Source organism: Arvicanthis niloticus, chromosome 18 (genome assembly GCF_011762505.2).
Source record: "Arvicanthis niloticus isolate mArvNil1 chromosome 18, mArvNil1.pat.X, whole genome shotgun sequence".
Classification (NCBI taxonomy): Eukaryota; Metazoa; Chordata; class Mammalia; order Rodentia; family Muridae; genus Arvicanthis; species Arvicanthis niloticus.
This window is the reverse complement of record NC_047675.1, coordinates 44030597-44049276: the sequence shown is the minus strand read 5'-3', so window position 1 is coordinate 44049276 and position 18680 is coordinate 44030597. Positions and strand designations below refer to the sequence as shown.

Here is an 18680-nt window from a genome sequence, read left to right as displayed (position 1 = left end):
TGTTAGATTTTGCACAATGCTTTTCTACATGTCACTTAATTTTAGGAGTTTTTCTTATTTAGCATACTTATTTGTTAGAGCCCAATGACTAATTTCGCATGTTGAACCAGCCTTGACTACTTAAAATAAGTTTCATTTGACTGTGGCATAAACATGTACTGATATTCGGATTTAGTTTTGTAAATCGTTTACAGCAGTGACTCTCAACCTCCTTAACACTGTGACCCTTTAATACAGTTCCTCGTGTTGTGGTGACACCTCCCCTCAACCATAAAATTATTTTATTGCTACCTCATAACTGTAATTTTGCTATTGATATGAATTATAATGTAAATATGCCATGTGCGGGAGAGCTGATGTGTGACCCCTGTGAAAGTGTCATTTAACCCTCAAATGGACTGTGACCTACAGGCTGAAAACCACTGTTTTACTGGGAACGTTAACGTCTCTGTCCATCCCAGATCCTGAGGCTTGTACAATGCCACACAGTATGACTTTGTTGTTAATGTAATACTGAAGCCATGGAATGCTCTAGGGAGCATTCCCTATGTTTCACTGTTGCAGCAGAAGTCCTCAGGTATTGAATCATACAAGCCCTGCTGTAGCGTCTACTTCTGAGAAACATGACTCAAAACTTAATTGCCTTATCTGCACAATGGCCCCAACAGTAACCTTCCCCACAGAGTTCTTCTGAAAGCAACAAGTGGACAGGGCAGATGTTCGGGTACCTACCTCTACCCCTTTGTTAGCTGACCACACCATTCCCTAATTATTACTTGACTGTTTATTTAGCAATTCCTGGGTACATCATACTGCTTGGGGAAGAGGACCTGCCCCATCTGGCCACACCCTAGAGCCAGTGTTAACAAAAATGTCACCAACTCCACTACATCCAGTGGAGGATGATGTCCTGGATACTTAATGTCTCAGATACGCATACTTGGACCACCTAGGAAACCCACCCTAGGGCGGCTTGCAAACTACATAGTCCTGGGAGCAAACAAGATTCTAACACTGGATCCTGTACCAGATGATGAGGGAGGACTCTCACGAGAGCTGAGGAGCACCCAAAGGCCCCTGGGGTGTGGAGAAAAGCAACCACAAAGGCTTTACATGGGGTGAGCTGCACCGCTGAAAGAAAGGAGCTTCTCCCCATGCCCTGCCATGCCTCTGTGTGAGAGGTGGGAGGTGAGGGGGCTGGGCATCTTTAGGACCGCAGATCTGAGCGCTTGTGTTGAAAACAAACTTGATTGATGCTTTGAGGAAAGATGTGACAGTGAGAAAATGAAATTTTGAATTTGAGAGGTGAAAGGCAACCTGGAATGTAAGAGTTGGCATCTTTGGGATTCCTGTGCTATCCCATGGTGCTCTAGGTAATTATGTCATGGAAAAATGTTTCCCCACAGGACCCTCTGGCCTGTATGTGTACAACATCAGAACTTCCAGCTATGGAACCAAGTATATTATAATGGGAAAATCAGCCACAGCGGCTATTCAGCTTCGCATGCGTAAACAAGGAGGCGGGGAGGGAGCTTTGGTTCGGTACTCTGCGGATTCCGTCAAAGAGATGGTTCTTCTGGCGTGAAGTTTACGGCTTTTCCCTATTCAATTAATTGGAACTCAGAAATGTATGTGCTGTGAAATAAAAGACTCAGCCATCTGGGGCCCCACGCACCATCCAGTGGAAAGCCATGCCCGGCACACTGGCAGCCTGTGGATGGGAGTTTTAAGAGCCTTTATGTCTAGAACTACTGCTCAGAGAGAACGAGGCTGTCTGTTGATAGCTAGAGCACCAGGCAGGTTTAAGAGATTTTTTTCCCCTTAAAATGCAATTTATCGCAGCATCCATTCCATGAAACCCATCTATTGACATTTACAGACAGCCCGTACTTGAGGGTAAAGAGTATACACAGGCACTTTCTGTCCTCACATCACAGTCTAACGGGTCAGACTTGGGGACCAGGCAGAAGACTCTTACAAAGAGAAGGGTGACTCATCAGCAGCTTAAGTCAAGCCCAGGGCATGCCCCCCCCATCCTCTCTCCTCTCTCTTAGGACTTTCCCTTGGCCATCCCAACCAGAAGGAGGTCCTCATGTTTAGAGCCACTTTCTTTGTGACTGTGTGTGAGGAGAGGCACAGGTAGCTGAAGCCCTGAAAAGTCTTTGACACTTGTTCTTAGATACCATTTATTTTAGTTTATGAGACAGGGCCTCTTATGTGCCTGGAGCTCAGGTAGAAGGCTAGGCTGGCTGGCCAGTAAACCCCAGGACCTGTCTTTGTCTCCTCAGCACTGGGACTACAAACATGTGCCACCATGCCCAGCATTTTCTTTTCCTACATTGGTTTTGATGATCGAATTTTGCTCTTCATGCATTCAAAACAAACACATTGGCAACTGAGCCATCTACTCAGTCTGGACCTACTTTCAGATGAAAGTGCATGGGGATTTGAATAAGAGACAATCCGAGAGTGAAAAGTATATGCCTAATAGAAGATGCAGTGCAATCTGGATTAGGGCTATTACGTGCTTTCTTGGTAGCACCAAGGACAGGAGCATTGGACAACATTGGCAACAGCACATCCTAACAAGGATGAGGTGCTGATGGTGCTATGATCACACCAGGATCACCAACAATGTTAACACTGGTGTAAGTGCCTGACACTGTGGTAACTTCTTATACAATGAGTCTATTTAATTTTCTATTGCATATATATAATATTATAATATAATATTGTAATATACATATATATGTGTATATATATGCAATAGAATATATTATATATATTGAAAAGAATATATATTGCATATATATCCCATTTAATATTCAAATTGACAAATTATAGAATAGTTTAGTTCTATACAGTTCATCTGACTCAGTAAGTAAGTTGATGATATATCAACCTTTTCATAGTCTCATGTCACTTAATATTGCAATCAGCATTATTATTCAAGGATGCATATTCTTTTACACTTTTGTACTCTTTTGTCTCACATGCCACTCAACATTCTGTCACCATCCCCTCTCTCAGTGCAGGGAGTGTGAGTTGGCACCCAGAGGCACACACCAAGAAGCAGCAGAACTAGGCTAAAGACAACCTATCCCTCACTAACACAGTGTCCCCTCGATCTTCAGGAGCTGATATGCACAAGTCTGTCTGCTGTCAAGGCCAAGCCCTACACTAATGTGTACACTTCACATTTACCTCAAAACAACCAGATGAGGTGGGCTCTGTTTCCCATCATCATTTAACTGATTGCAGAAATGGCACCCAAGCAGATTATGGCAATTGAGAGAGACATCTGTTGAGAGTCGAATTTGACTGAAAATACAGGGAGTAGGTCACCACTACTGTTTAATCTTCTTAAAGCCAATGGTGCAAGGCGATGACCTGTGACCCTGGAGATGAAACAACTTCCCTTGGATTCTATTCCCTTGATATGTATTCTACCAGCTGAGTGTAGTGGTACATGCAGCACTATGGAAGCAGAGGCAGGTGGATCACCATGAGTCTGAGGTCAGCCTGGTTAACATATCCAGTTACATGGCTGGCTATATAGTGAGACCCTGTCTCAAAATGTTTATTTCACTTTCAATTCTATGGGAGTTTGTGCACATGTGTGCAGGACTCTGAAGAGGTCAGAAGGAGGCACTGCATCCTCTGCATCAGAACCCCATGTGAGCATCCTGACAATGGTGCCAGGAACCAAACTCAGATCCTCTGAGAGAAGTAAATGCTCTTAACTGTTGAATATCTCTCCAGCTCCTTTTCTTGAGGTTTTTTTTTTTTTTAGTTTATGCATATGTATATTTGTTTGTGTCTGTGCAGAAACCACAAGTAGGTATTAGAGCCTCCCAGGAAGCTTGAGATACAGGCAGTTGTGAGCTGCCTAAAGTGGATTCTGGCTCCCTGGAAGAGCAGGGAGTGCTCTTGACTTCTGAGGCCATCTCTGTGGTACCTTTCCCAAGATTATTAATCACGAAAAAAGAGACAGAAGCCCTGACAGGTGTGTGCCCACATTCTTAGCAAATAAATATTTTTAAACATGATTGGAGCTCTGGGACTGTAAGTGACAGAAAGACATTCTTCCTCCTTCAGCCAACCAGTACAAATAAGACAACCTTGTAGCTGTCGGCTTCACACGGGGAAAGAGACGGCATGATGTCTCATAGGCTAAGCGCTCACAGAACCTACAAGCTCTAGAAGATTCTAAAGACAGACTGAAAAGATGAAGTCACAAATAGCCCAAGCAAGAAGGGAAAGAGGTACAGCCCAGCCATGCAGAACCACGCCCCTTCATCGGGTCTTAGACGATCCAATTATAAAGACAGGGACTAGCACATGACCAATGACCTGAGAGAAATGTTCAGGGAAGGGCAAAGTCCAGAACTGATATGGGAAACAGCCAGAGACCTGAGAATGTCCCTAGAAAGCCTAAGCAGGGTACTCACGTTTTTCTGGTATGTTTGGGCTCTGGAGTGTGATGGAACTTAGCTTTCTAGTCTAGCTCTCTGCTAATGAGCCTAGGGAGTCCATGAGGCTTGTCCCTGCTGTCTGTCAGGCTGATTGGCATCCCTCTTCTGTCAACATCTTTTGAATGTGTTCATCTCTTGGGAGCCGACTTTTAGCAGAAAGCGGCTATCAGCTTTGCAGCCATCTTGAGCCATATACCCTGACGTGAGACTTGTTTTTCAACAGCCTACAACAGCTGAAGCACAGTCTGATAGCCCACATCTTTTGTTTTGCTGTTTACTGCCCCCAGCTACAAGGCATGCGGGTTCACGTGCTATCCATGTGCTATCCACGCCATACATGCCTGTAAGGCGCACGTGGTAGCCACGCCTGCAAGGCATGCAGTTCACGTGCTGTCCACATGCTATCCATGCCATACATGCCTATAAGGTGCACGTAGTATCCACGCCTGTAAGGCTTACGTCATATCAACACCTGCAAGGCACGTGGTATCCATGCGCCTACAAGGCACGTGGCAAAAGCTTATAAATACCCCAGATTTCCCTTCAATAAACGAGACTTGATCAGAACCTCTGTCTTGTCTCCATTCTTCGAGTCTCTCCCCCTTCTTCCCCCGACTCTCTCTCTTGCTAGACCCTGACCTGCAGACCTGAGTGGCAGCTTGGGCCGGGAAACAGTGGCTGCCAAGCATGGAGTGGAGAGGGCCGTAACATTCATCCATAACCTCTCCTGCGTCATTCCAACCCCCAGCATTTCTGATCACCCTTTCCGTGTTTTATATTTTCCCCATGGTATTTATTATTTTCTAACATACTCAATGTGTTTGTTCATATTGCGTGTCTGCCGTGCTGTCCAGATGATGTTCAGGGCTTACTCTCCTGAGTGCTCCAACTGGTGCGGGGGCAGGACTAGCTCTGCTGAGCTCATGACCCTGTGGGGAGCTCTCCCGACTGCCAGAGGTGGTGAGGGCCACTGGGCACAGGGATCACCTCTGCACCCATGCATGCTCCTCCATGGCAGATGAGTGGTGGGGTCAGCTCTCCTCCCACACGCATACCTTTGGGACAGCTCACCCACACACTCACACCGCTGACATCAGGTCCCGCTCCACTGTGCTGCTCGGGCAAGGCACTGGTGAGTGCTGCCAGTGGTGAGACTTGGGGCCAATTCTCCAAAGCATCCCATGCAGTGAGTGGCAGTGCTTGTTATACACAGCCCCTGGATATCCACGTGGTCCTTGGTGGCTGCCCCCAACTGAGGAGATTCCTCATGTTCTCTAGTTGTAATATGAGTCAAGGACATTAACACTTGACCCCTACCACCGCATAGCCATGGACTCAGACATGGACCTCACCATGGTCTGTGTGGCAGGGCTGGTCACTTACAACAGGTTGCTCCTCTCTACCCTTGAGACTCCAGTTCCATCTCTCCTCACGATGCTCAAGGTGCTCCACTTCTCTTTCTCTCCCATCCGACCACCACACACTCGCACACTGTGGTGGCTCCAGCTGCAGGCTGGCCACACAGCTGGCGGGCCCCTAGGTGACATCTTCCATCCGTGTTGCATGGTATCTCAGCATGCAGGTATCTGTGGCCCGCCTGTGCCATGCACCGAAAGGCAGGTCTGTGGGTGGCTTGGGAGTCTGCAGTTCTCTGTCTTCCTCTTTCTGCGCTGTGTTCCCCGGATTTGATTTGATTTTTTTTTTTTTTTTTTTTTTTTTTAATGAATGCTAGGTATAAAACAGCTCTGTGCCAAGCCAGGTATCAAGCTAGGATGAACAAAGAATTGCCATCTGCTCTGCCCCTGATTGATAGAAGAATACCATCACCAACAAGGTGTTTCTTTGCCCATTGCCAGGGGCTAAAAAATGGAACCTTTACTTACTGGCAGGGATACATTAGTGTTGCTTTTAGAGAACATGGTAAGAACTTTCCTCAAAAAAAATTAAAAACAGATCTCCCAAATGATTCAGTTATTACTAATAGTGACGTACATATCCAAGGTCAATTAAATCAGGATGCTAAAGAACCATCAGCACCTCATGGAGTAGTACTCAGGTCTTGAAGATAATGAAGGCAATGCTATCCTTGGGTGAAGCTGGAGGACACTGCGTTAAGAGAAAAAGAAACAGGCAGAAGTGGGAGAAAACGCTGGTTGCATGGTCCCATTTACATGTTGGATGCCAAAACCAGGCAAAATAGAAGAGAGTCCAGGGATGGTTACTGTGTAACATGAGCTAGATGTGGCCAGGGTGGGGGTGGGGGTGGGAGCCTAGAAGGAGAAGCAGAGTAGGTGATACAAAGTCTCCATAAAGCAAGCAGAATACACAGAAACAAAACTGTTCAAAATGTACTGCATACTTCAAAACTGCTATGAGGACAGAATTGTTAGTATCCTTGTCACAAATAATTGATAAATTAAGGCAGTCTATACTAAGTTAAATAGCTTGCTTTAGCAATTACACAAAGTATATGAATTTTGAAACATTATGCATTCCTCAAATTTATTTCTTTATTTAGAAACAGGGTCTTACTATGTGGCTCAGGATAGCCTAGAACTCAGTCCTACTCGGGGCTGGGATTATAGGCAAGAAGGACCGTGTACAACTCATTTATTTTGTCGATTTAAAAACCAAGTAACTTAAATGCTTGTTGAGGGAATACATGGAGTCCCTGTATATCCCCGCCTCAGCCCTTGTGAAGGGGCAACATTTACTATGCTTGGGGAGAGTCAACTGAAATAATGCATGCGAAAAGCACTTAGCACAGTACCTCGAAAGCCCTAATTACGTTAAGTATAGTCTTTTCTCCCAGCTACTAATTATTTCATTTAATCCCCATGTTAGCTGAAAAGAAATACTATTTTACAGTTGAGAAGCATGGGACTCTTAGAGAGAGATCTAGTTGATAGGACAATACAGCATCACTGAGGTTAGCGCATCACTGAGGATAGTACAATACAGCATCACATGGGGTTCAGGCGCCACACTGTTCTGGTGTTTTCAGCAAAGGAGAGTTAGATAATAATTACCATAGAGACAGAAGGGAAAATAAAAAGGAAGATCAAATATATGTTCTATAAATATTTTGTTATAAGAAACAAAATACACAATCGCTAGAAATTGTGTGAAGCTCACTAGTACCATTATTCTGCATAGTTCTGTTTACTTCTTGTCGGTATGACGGTCTATAGGGAGAAGATGGAAGAGGAGCACACGGAGTCTTCATTTTATAAGGGCACACAACAAGCTCTTTGCACACCTGAATACATGGTAGTGTGATGTGGTTTTCCTTCCATTTGGGCTCACTCTGGAAGAATAATCTGGTTTTTTTTTCCTCTAAAGGACCAGATAATTAATATTTGTAACTATATATGCAGAGAGAGGGTCTCTGCCATTCCATCCTGCCGTTACAGACTTTCTAGTATGAAAGCAACAGCAAACAACACAAAACAAACAGCGATGGCTGTGTTTCAATAAAACTTTATTTATAAAAAACAAACTAGAGGCCCCAAGGGACAGCAGGCTAAGGAAGACCAGCCCCTGATTAAGATAGTTGAATGACTGCACCTCTAGGTATGCCAAGGACTGAATGGACAAGCACCCCTGTGAGAGGATAGATTGACTATGTTTATAAACAAAGCCAAAGCATGGAAAATAGTATTTACAATGTGAATGAAAAGGCAAGATTGGAAATTGTCCTAAGGAGCCGAGTTACTTAACTAGAATTAGTATGATGCAAGTTAATGACACACTGCCCATTGTCATACTTACAAAACAGATGACAACCAAGCTCAGCTACATCCCGACAACAAGCACGAAGCCAGTCAGCCACCTTTGATGGTTTTGCTCAAAAACAGTCTGGGGTTGTCACCTGTCTGTGCTCCATTTACTCACTAATCCATTCAGTCATTTGTTTATACATTTGGTTTTCAACGCCAACCCCCAACCGTTTACTAGAGCTTCTACAAAGCACAGGAACAGTTTTGACAGCTAATAGAGCAGTTTCTGTCAACAGGACACAAAGTCAATCAGACTGGACAGACACCTCCTCCTTCCTCAGTCATTCCTTTATTCCTTTTGTCAACAACCAACCGGGTATCACAGCCACTGACATGATGAGATTAGAATGTGACGTGGAGCCGACAGAGGCAAAGGGATCTTGTTATCTTGGTCTCAAGCTTTCAGGAACTTGGACTGGAATCTTGGGAACACACACACACACACACACACAGAAAGTACGACACAGCACAATATGCAGTGCTATGGCAATGTATGCACCAAATGCTGTGAGGACAGAGATAGTGAAGTCTCAGCTCTCCCTGGGGAGTTCAGGAACAAACATTCAGCCTGTCTCCAGACAAGTTTGCCCACCCAGTGTTGATTTTTGCAGAGGGATTTTGAGCCCTCTTGCAAACAGCTAGGAATCTGTGTGCCTTGCCTTCCGTCCCACTTGATAAAGTCATCTAGTAGATTATTGGCAAATTCTTAAAACAATCTTTTGCTAATGTAAATAGTGCTTACAAACTTAACTAATTACCCTTAATTAAGTTAAACTGCAATAATGAATGCAGTCCCAGCTGGGTTTGCTCTAGAAGCTTCTCTGATAAAGGTTAAGTGTGAGCAATGTATTAAAGAGTTGGTTAGCTGGCTGTGGTGGTGAATGCCTTTAATTCTAGCACTCTGGAGGTAGGGGCAGCCATATCTGTAGGAGTTCGTGGGCAGCCTGATTTACATAGTGAGTTCCAGGCTAGCCAGTGCTACACAGCGAGACACTATCTCAAAAACAACAACAAACCATAAAGTGAATAACTGGGAGGGATTTTTTAAAAATGGAAAATTACTTTGGATCAGAGAAGTCATCTTGCAATGAGAATGCTGTCTAGGCGGCTATCAGATGCTGATACTGGGAGAAAGTTCTAGAAAAGCATGGAAACTATGTCTCGAAATTACGAAGATGAAGGAGAAAGAGCGTCTGCATCCCTCACATCTTGTTAACCATTAGGTAGGACGGTGCCGGGGTGGGGAGGAGGTCGCTATGCTCAAGGTCCTTCTTGGGATATAGAAGATGGGTTCTGAAAGTCCCTGGGTAATGTCCTCTGACTGAGATGCATCATGGGAAGTCAGTGAGGGGAGGGGACACAGAAATGAGCCCCATGGACAGTCGTCATCATTGTCATCGTCATCATCATCATCAGCAGCAGCAGCAGCAGTTGCTGGTAGATGGTGTATAAACTTGAGAGCATGTCAGACAGTGTTAAAAGCAGAGGAACCACCCAAAGAAGTAAGGCTTACAGGTGTCCTTCCGACTCACTAAAAACACCTTCTAAACCACAGTCCACCCAGTGCTCTGCCAAGTACCACCTTGTAGGTTCTGTACACTTGTTACCAAGTTTTCATTGTAGCTGTTTGATAGTTTTCCTGGCTTGGGTTAGTGCATGTGTACGTGTACATGAATGCATGTACGTGTGTGTGTGTGTGTGTGTGTGTCTGACATCAGATGTCTACCCCAACAGCTTTCTGCCTTATTCCTCCCTCAGGCAGGGTCCTTCATTGGACCTGCAGCTCACAAATTCAACTGTACTGGCAGGTCAATAGCCCCAAGGATCCCTTTGTCTCTGCCTTCTTGGTCCTGGGATTATGGGTGTAGACTACCACACAGAGATTTTTTACATGGATGCTGGAAATCCAAATTCAGACCCTCATGCTTGGGAAACAAGCTTCTTACCCACGGGACCTTCTCTCCAGCCCCCTGGTTGGGGGTTATTACATGCCACACCTAATCAAAGGCTACCTTCTCTGAAGAGCCCCTACAGGACTGCAGGCTAGATCATCAGGATGAATAGTACCCATTCAACACAGCCTCCCAATATGACTTAGAGATATACCCTCCGCAAGGGTTTGCCTCTGGGGCTCCTGGGAATCTTGCTGCCAGCTGTGTGCATGAACATCTTGCTGGGTTGTTGTTCAACCGCTGAGCCTCTCGTGCTGTTGTTTTACGTTATTGATCTTGTCTGTTAGCATTATTAAAAGCTCACACGTTTCTCCTCATATCTTATTATAATCCGTACAGCTTTCTGGAGGCTCCATCTCCTAGGAGATGAGCAGTTGGAGCTGCGTCCTCCCTGCATCTCTCCAGGATTCTTGGCTAATTAATGGTTTTGCAACATTGAGCTGTGCCCTCCTTTCAGTTGGCTGCCTGAACGTGCCCATCAGCCCCGACCAATCGGGCTTGAACTTTGAACATCATCTGATCTGGTATTTTTAGAATTAATGTATGTGTGGCTAGTTTATTCTTTCTTAATTAATCCTATATAAGTATAGGTTTCCATTTTATACGAATACTACTACTATTACTACTAATATGAATAACAATAATCTCAACCAGTGAGATGACTCAGTGGATAAAGGCACTTACAGCTGAGTCTGACTACTTAGTTTCATCCCTGGGAGCCACATGATAGGAGAGAACTGATCTGGTTGGCTTCCACTGTGGCAAACACACACACACACACACACACATGTGCAAATGCACACACACTAAAAAACTACGTGATAAAAGAAAAAATCACTAACTTCTATAGGAATCTGGCACAATCTCATGGTCAGGGTAGATCTTGGAGCCAGCCAGAATTCAGATCTTGGGTTCCCTCACTCAGAAGCTGTTTGGCCTTGAGAAGGTCATGAAACCTCTCTGACAATTTGCAGAATGGGATTAGTAGAATGGTGCTGAGCTTGGTGCCTGTTGCTAGGTTATCGGGCTAGGTTGGTGCAGTGCCTGCACAGTAGGCAGACACTTGTTATTTTACCATGAAAATCACAGGCTCCAACTCCCTTATTTGCTAACATCCATGGAATCCGGGTGTATCCTATCATTTTTTAACTTTCCAGTATAAAAACTGCATACTTTATGGTCACTTTCCCTATTAACTCATAGCTTTTCATAGACTTCACTTGTCCCAATTAAATGCAATTATTGCTACGCTTTCCCAATTACTGATGCTCAAATTGTTGCCACTTAGCCAGCAGGAGTTCTTTAAAGCTGATTTCTGTGTCCGTGCAGTGAATTCCTGAAGCAGTCTTGCTTTCTGGAGACAGAAGGGCAGTGTGGGGCTGGGGATACGGCTCTATAGAATGCTTGACTAGCATGTGCTGGACCCCGAGTTCGATCCCCAGTTAGAAAGAAGACATTGCAAATTGGGCTGTCTTCTCTCATCCTCAGATGCATGAGATGGGACGGGCATCCCAATGCTCAGCGTGGTGTTAACAACTGAAAGCAAGGCTCTGAGTTGATGCTGAATGGTGCGCCTTTGGCTACTGCTAAGGAGCGGCTGACAAATAATGACAGACACCTTATTTTGAAACCATAAACTCACACTCATCTTCCTCAACCTGACAAATTTGTTGGTGAGGGCTCATTTGTCAGCCAGCCTGGGATTTCTTAAGGACATGGGTTTTTGTTTGTTTGCTTGCTTGCTATGGCGTAGTTTGGGGGTATTTTGTTTCTGTTTTGTTTTGGTTTTGTTTGTTTGTTTGTTTGTTTTTGTTTTATCTTGATAGCAAAAGGAAGGATGGGGTGGAAGAATACAGAAACGCTGGAGAGCAGAAAGGAGGGGCGGGGAACAGAAAGGGTGGCCATGAGTACCTGTCTGATAAGAGGAGGATGGGGACACTGTGGGGACACAATTACTGCCAGAGCTTCAGACTGCAGACCCTCTGACCTACCTGACCAAGGCAACTCACACCTCAGTGCCTTCTCATAACAGCGAGCTCTTCTCCCTGGAATAGCTTCAGAGTATGCTGTGGGCTGCTCATTTGACATCTGGGATTTCTGTAGACTACACACTCCAAAGGGCACGGATTTCTCTGTGTATGTGTGTGGGGGGGGATGACAAACTACAAAACCAAGGTGTTCGGAAGCCATAGAGGAGTGTCAGATGCCCCAGAACTGGAATTATGGGCAGTTGTAAGCTGTCCAACATGGTTTCTGAGAACTTAATGAAAGTCCTCTATAAAAACAGTAAGCATTGAGCCATCCCTGTGATGTGTTTTTAAGACTTCTTTTTTTTTAACCAAAGAAGTTTAACCCACCAGAATGGGGTTTTGTTTTTGTTGTTACTTTATGAAAATGCCATTAGATGTGCAAATGCAACCTGCCCAGTGGTGACTTGGGTACCCAGGGCTCTACTGAATGGCTCCAGCATCTGGGAGGGCCTGAGGGTCATTCTCTGAGTCTCCTGAACTTGACCATCAGCTGAGGAAAGAGAACAAATGAAGGGTCATGTATGGAAGACAAATGGGCTGGCTCTGGCTATGCTCATGATGTCACCCCTTGTGTGACACCAGACTGAATGCAACTCCACCTAAATAAATGCAAAGAAAGCTGGGAAATGTAATCTAGGTAGGTGGTCAGGAAGGAGAGCATGAAGGATCTCACCAGAGCTGAGCCTGGTTCTGGTCTTTGTAATTTCCCGAATGCCTTCTCAGTTCTACAACAAAAAGGCTTAGGCGCTTGTTGGACATTTGTAAATGCACAAATAGCAAATGACACAAGGTTGAGAAACAGGGAAATTGAGGCCAGGCTGCCAGATGTCTTCAGTATCCGGTGGTTGAACACAGAACACGGCTGTTCTCATGGAGGCCCAGGGAGATGTCACAGGGAAAGTCTAACAACGCTGCTGGTCAAGACAGACGCAGCTCAATGACTCTCTAAAGAGACAAGACCCAGCAGTAGAGAAGGCTCATTCTACCACCTACCACGCAGGGCTTAGTTCTCAGCACATCCTTGCTGCAAAAGACTCAACTAAGGAGGAAGCATTTGAAGGTCAACTGAAATAAGAGACAGAGAAGCTAGGAGCTATTTGCTCTAGACAGAGAAGGTATGAGCTATCTGCTCTGAAAGCAGTTAGAGGGGAAAAAGAGAGCGAGATGGACTGCCTTCCCAGGAGAAGGAGAAACTGGGGGTGGGGGAATGAGGAGATAACTCAGATGTGGATCTGGGAGTTTCAAACCACTGACACTTTCTAGGAAGGACCATGACAGACCTTACCAGCTGATACAGCCTGGGTCACATGACATTTGTCCTTTCGTGACTTTTTAATGTAATTGGACTTGACACAAGACCTCTGAGGTTCTCTTGTGCTATAGTATGTATGGTTCAATCTTGTTCCTTCTTTAAGCCCATTATCTGTATATTTCCTACTTTCTTTATCCATTCATCTGTTGATGGGCGTGGCCATGGCTTCCATTTCTTGACAGATACTTAACACTCCTGAGCTGTGCACTCGTGAATGACTGGGATGGTGCACTGAGAAGGATGAGCTAGCTACCTGGCTGCTACACGGTATCAGATCCTAAACATCTGATATTCCTACGATCCGTCCTCAGTGGTCCTTTCCGCTGGGCATCAGTGGTTTTGAAAGAATGCCTGTACCAACCTCAAAGTCCTTGAGTGTCTGTCTGAGACATATGCAACATAGGGATCATGGTACATTTCCTTTCCCCAGTGTCAAAACTGCCCCAAGCAGGATAGCTGTCCTAGAATTCCCAGGAGATTCACTTGCCAGCCTCCATCCTTCTCCCCTGAGAGACTTCCAGTCTGTGAATATGAACGCACTGTGATTTTTTTCAAAGTTCTGGTGTTGAGATCAAACAGACTCAGGTTTGCAAACTTCACAATCTGTGTGTGTCTGAGGAAGATGGTTAATTTGTTTGAGCCTCAGTTTCCTTGGCAATAGAAGGAGACGAGTTAAGCTCCTGCCGGGCTCTTCATCCTTAGGCTCCTCCTCACATCTCTACACACCACTGTCCACCTCAAGAAGGGATCTAGGTAGCCATTCCCTGTTGCTCATCTTGGGGTTTCTTTAAATCTGTGGTCCTTTATAGATTATTTTCAAAACAAACTCCTCCGATTACTGCGATTTGCTTTTACACTGCTCCATTTTGGGGAGGCCATTATGAGTTTTCAATGAGGTGATGGATGGGACATTTGACACAGGCTGGGATGTATCATAAACGTCTGGCAAATCAGGGCCTCCTCGGGGTTGGGGGTGGTCTGTGCTGGGCATGGCTGTTTCCCTTGGCCTTTATGACTAACGGCCCTTCCTCCATATGAACCATCTAAAATATTTTCTCCTGTTTGGATTTGTAGCCTGTTTGGATCCTGGGACGGATCATTTTCTTTTCTCCTTTTTTTTTTTTTTTTTTTTTAAACAGCAGTGCTCTGGCATCTAGAGAGAGCTGTTCGGCCGCCGAGCATACATATGGCATTAAAATATGTTGTGAGTTAGAAAACCTTTGCAGAAATTCCAGGCCTGCTTCTACCCTCAAAAATGCAGATATTATTTTATGTCCCTGTCTCATAAATTTGGAAGCTCTGTCCACACTGGCCTTTCCCTCTCTGGGCTTCTTGACTAGAGAGTAAGAATGGATGAGACCAGTTTTTATTGCTGTCAACAGGAGGAGAACCACAGGGACACAGCCTCTGCAGATAGAGCTGGACAAGATTCAAATAAGGTGAGGGGCTGGCCGATGCCAGTGGAAATATGAAGATCGGGGCAGCTTCCTCACAGGGGAAAGGAGAGACCAAGCATGGAGTGTGTGGGGATGTCATGAGTCACCGGGGTGACTGGTCTGTTTATCCATCACTGTGTGAATTATGTTGAGACTGAAGAGTATCCTCAAGGCTTGGGTATGCCAGCCTATTCCACACCATCACCCCCTCCACACAGAACAGAATTAAAGGTAATGTCTGTGCTCCAATCTACTTTCTGACATAGACAGAACACTAGATGGGTATTCCTATCCATCGGCTCTATTGTAAAAAACGGGAAGACCCAGACTTTGGAGAGGGAACCATTTTCCCATGATGCAGTAGGACAATCTGAGACTCACTCGCAAACAGCTAGATCCTGGAGTCAGCCACAGCCTGGCTGACTAGCCTGACTATATGAAAATTTCTTTGGCCTCTCACTCTCTTCCCTCTCAGACAGAGGGTTCATGGGTCCGCTCCCTGTCCAATTCACAGCCAACACCAAAGATGGTCTTTAGCACTGTAATTCTGGAGGCAGGAATGGTCTGTCCAGTAATCCTGAGTTTGACCCCATCCTACCCAATGACAGCGATGTCCCTTGAATAAAGTGTGCCTAGTGGACTAACCAGAGAGCAGTACTATTTAAGGACTCGATGACAAATAGAAAGGAGTGTGTTAATTCCTTTTCTCCTGGGGATGGGAAAAACCTGGTGTTGAAGCCTGCTGGTTCACAGCTCAGTGGAAGCAGAGGGCTCTACACACTAGGCTCAACTGGCTTTTGACTCAGTTCAGGACATAAACCATGGGGCTATCTCTAGCTGAGGCAGGTCTTTAATTCCCTGTTAACCCTTCCGGAATGGTCCATACAGACAGGGCCTTACACATACCACACTAATGCCCTAGGTGTTTCTTAAACCAGTCAAGTTGGTGATCAAAATTAAGGCATCACAGGCTTCAAAGTGGAGCACAAGCTACACCCTCCGATGATAGGTTTAAGGTGACACCTCTGGGGTTCCAGGAGAGAGTATCAAAATGTCTATTGCTAATTATTTAATGTACCTCACAATCCTAAGGAACTGCCTGCGGTGGCAGTTTTGTGTGTGTCCAGCAAATGAACTCAGGAATTATAACGCCCAGCTTTGTGACTTATGAACATTCCCAGTTAGAATGCACGGTGCAGTGCCTGGGAGATGGCGCAGTGAGTAAAAGCAGGTGCTATACTGCAGCCTGATGACCCTGAGCGCAGATTCACCAGGTCCATGTGGAAGTTGAATGTGAGAGCTTGCAGCTGTGGTCCCAGCACTTCAACCCTGAGACAGGAGGCAGAGCTACAAGAGGCTCCTGCACACAGAAAGGCCAGCTAACCTGGAGGATACATCATGGTATGAACATGGGGGAAGGGGAGAATCAATCAACCGTTAAGAACTGGCCTCTGGCCTTCACATGTATACTGTGATGCACACATGTGCACACACATGTACACAAAACATGCAAGTCCACGTACATGCATGCAAACACACATACATGTACACATACACACATGCAAACACACACACATGCACATACAAGTATACACACACACACACACAAAGAGTCTACCATTCAAACAAGTAGCTGTAGAAACTATGGCACCCACCTGTCTTCCTTTTCTGTTCGAGTTCTTTACTGTCTTTACTGTTTTCATTGAGCTGGCAGAACAGTGTTAACCACCCACCCAGGGAAATTATGCACAGACAGTTTAAAATATAGATTCACACCCACTATCCTTAATGACACATTTTTCTCTGTGTGCAACATAGAGAATAGCCTGGAGATAGCCACTAATGATAGGACAAATCTACCACAATTAGCAGAGCATTAAATATTATGGATTCCAACTTAATTTTATCCTTCTTTTAAATTTCGTAGAATGTGCATGCATGTGTCTTACGAGGTACTGGGGAAGTGCCATTTGACGATGTGTAAGTAACTAATCAGTGTAATTATGTGGGTAGATTGTGCTTTCGGTTGTCTTTGAGGAGAAGGGTGTGTGGTTTTGAAAGCATGGTGAGGCTGAGCTAATGCATCCAGTCAATGTCTCCATAGCTATGGTCTAGCAGGGGCCCAAAAAAGAAACAGCTATCAACATGGACAAACTTCTTTGTACTTAGCACTTACTATTTTCCCCCACAAAGCTTAAAACACTCTTATTATAAAGAGTTTCAAATGCTCAAACAGAAGTTGTATGACTAATGTGGACCCTTACTTGGCTTCAATAATCATCTTTTTTTTTTTTTGAAACAATGTCTTGCATACCCTAGGCTAGTTTTGAACTCACTATGAAATGAATGCAGATCGGGAAGTTTTGGTCCTCCTGCCTCCATCTCCTGATTGCTGGTATTAGAGGCATGTTCCTCCAGCCCCAATGCCAGGGATGGAACCCAGGACTTTCACACATGCTAGGAAAACCCTCCCCAATGAGCCACATCCCCAGTCAATAATGATCATTCTGACAATCTTTTTTTAAAATCTCTTCTCTCACTTATATTTCTGGGCTAAGTTTTAAAAAAAAAAACCTATGTGCTTCACCTCTAAAGAGCTTGACACAAACCTACCTACCAGTACCACAGGGAAATGGTGTCTTCCTCTCATCTCTCACAGTTGTCCTGATTATCACTATCTCCTTACAATACACTCATGTATGGAGCCAACCCTGCTAGGCATGCTCCTTCTTCCTTCTTTCTTCTTCTTCTTCTTTCTTTCTTCTTTCTTTCTTCTTCCTTCTTTCCTCTTCCTCTTCCTCCTCTCCTCTTCCTCCTCCTCTTCCTCCTCCTCTTTCTTCCTCTTTCTTCCTCTTTCTTCCTCTTCCTCTTCTTCCTCTTCTTCCTCTTCTTCCTCTTCTTCGTCTTCCTCCTCTTCCTCCTCTTCCTCCTCCTCCTCCTCTTCTTCCTCCTCCTCCTCCTCCTCCTCCTCCTCCTCCTCCTCCTCCTCCTCCTCCTCCTCCTCCTCTTCTTCTTCTTCTTCTTCTTCTTCTTCTTCTTCTTCTTCTTCTTCTTCTTCTTCTTCTTCTACTTCTTCTTCTTCTTCTTCTTCATGCCCTGGAGAATCCAAGCTCACCTCCTCCCCAAGAAGTCCAAAGTGCCTAAGTCTGCCACCCTGGCCACTCATCCTCCCCAATTGCTGTCCTGGTCACACATCCCCACTCCATTTGTACCCTGGTTACTCATCCCCCCTCCCATTGCTGCCCTGGCTGCTTAGACCCCATTGCCCTCTATAAGCTGGGAGGACAAGTTCTTTCTAGAATTTCTGAATTAGCTAGTTCCCTGGGTCCCACCAATATCCTGACACTTGCTATTTCTCCTGCCTGCCTGGAGGCAGGTCTCAGACCCAAAGCAGATATAAAAAGGAGAGTCACCCTGACCCCCATCTAAGACCCCCCCCATACACACCTATTGTGTTATTTTCTTAAACTGTGTCCCTGTGATGGACAGAATGTAGCAGCTGCCACTTGTTAGTATAAGGGGGTGGACAAGCTGTGATCTCACCTTCTTTACTTCCTCTCACCTCCAGCTTCCAATTTCTGAGGTTACTTTCCACTCTAATCCACCCACTTGTCCTTCCCCATCCCCTAAGACACAGACCAGTGAGAGTTCCTCCTGCAAGCCTGCCTCTGTTCTACATTGGCTTCCCTCGACAAA

General features: G+C 45.1%; 1 non-coding gene across 1 annotated transcript; it reads right to left on the bottom strand.

Moving 5' to 3' along the window:
• Positions 1 to 6194: 6194 nt before the first annotated feature.
• Positions 6195 to 6336, bottom strand: LOC117723561 (small nucleolar RNA SNORA48). Its single transcript, XR_004608671.1, has one exon. It is a non-coding gene; the product is annotated as a small nucleolar RNA SNORA48 (small nucleolar RNA).
• Positions 6337 to 18680: the final 12344 nt, after the last annotated feature.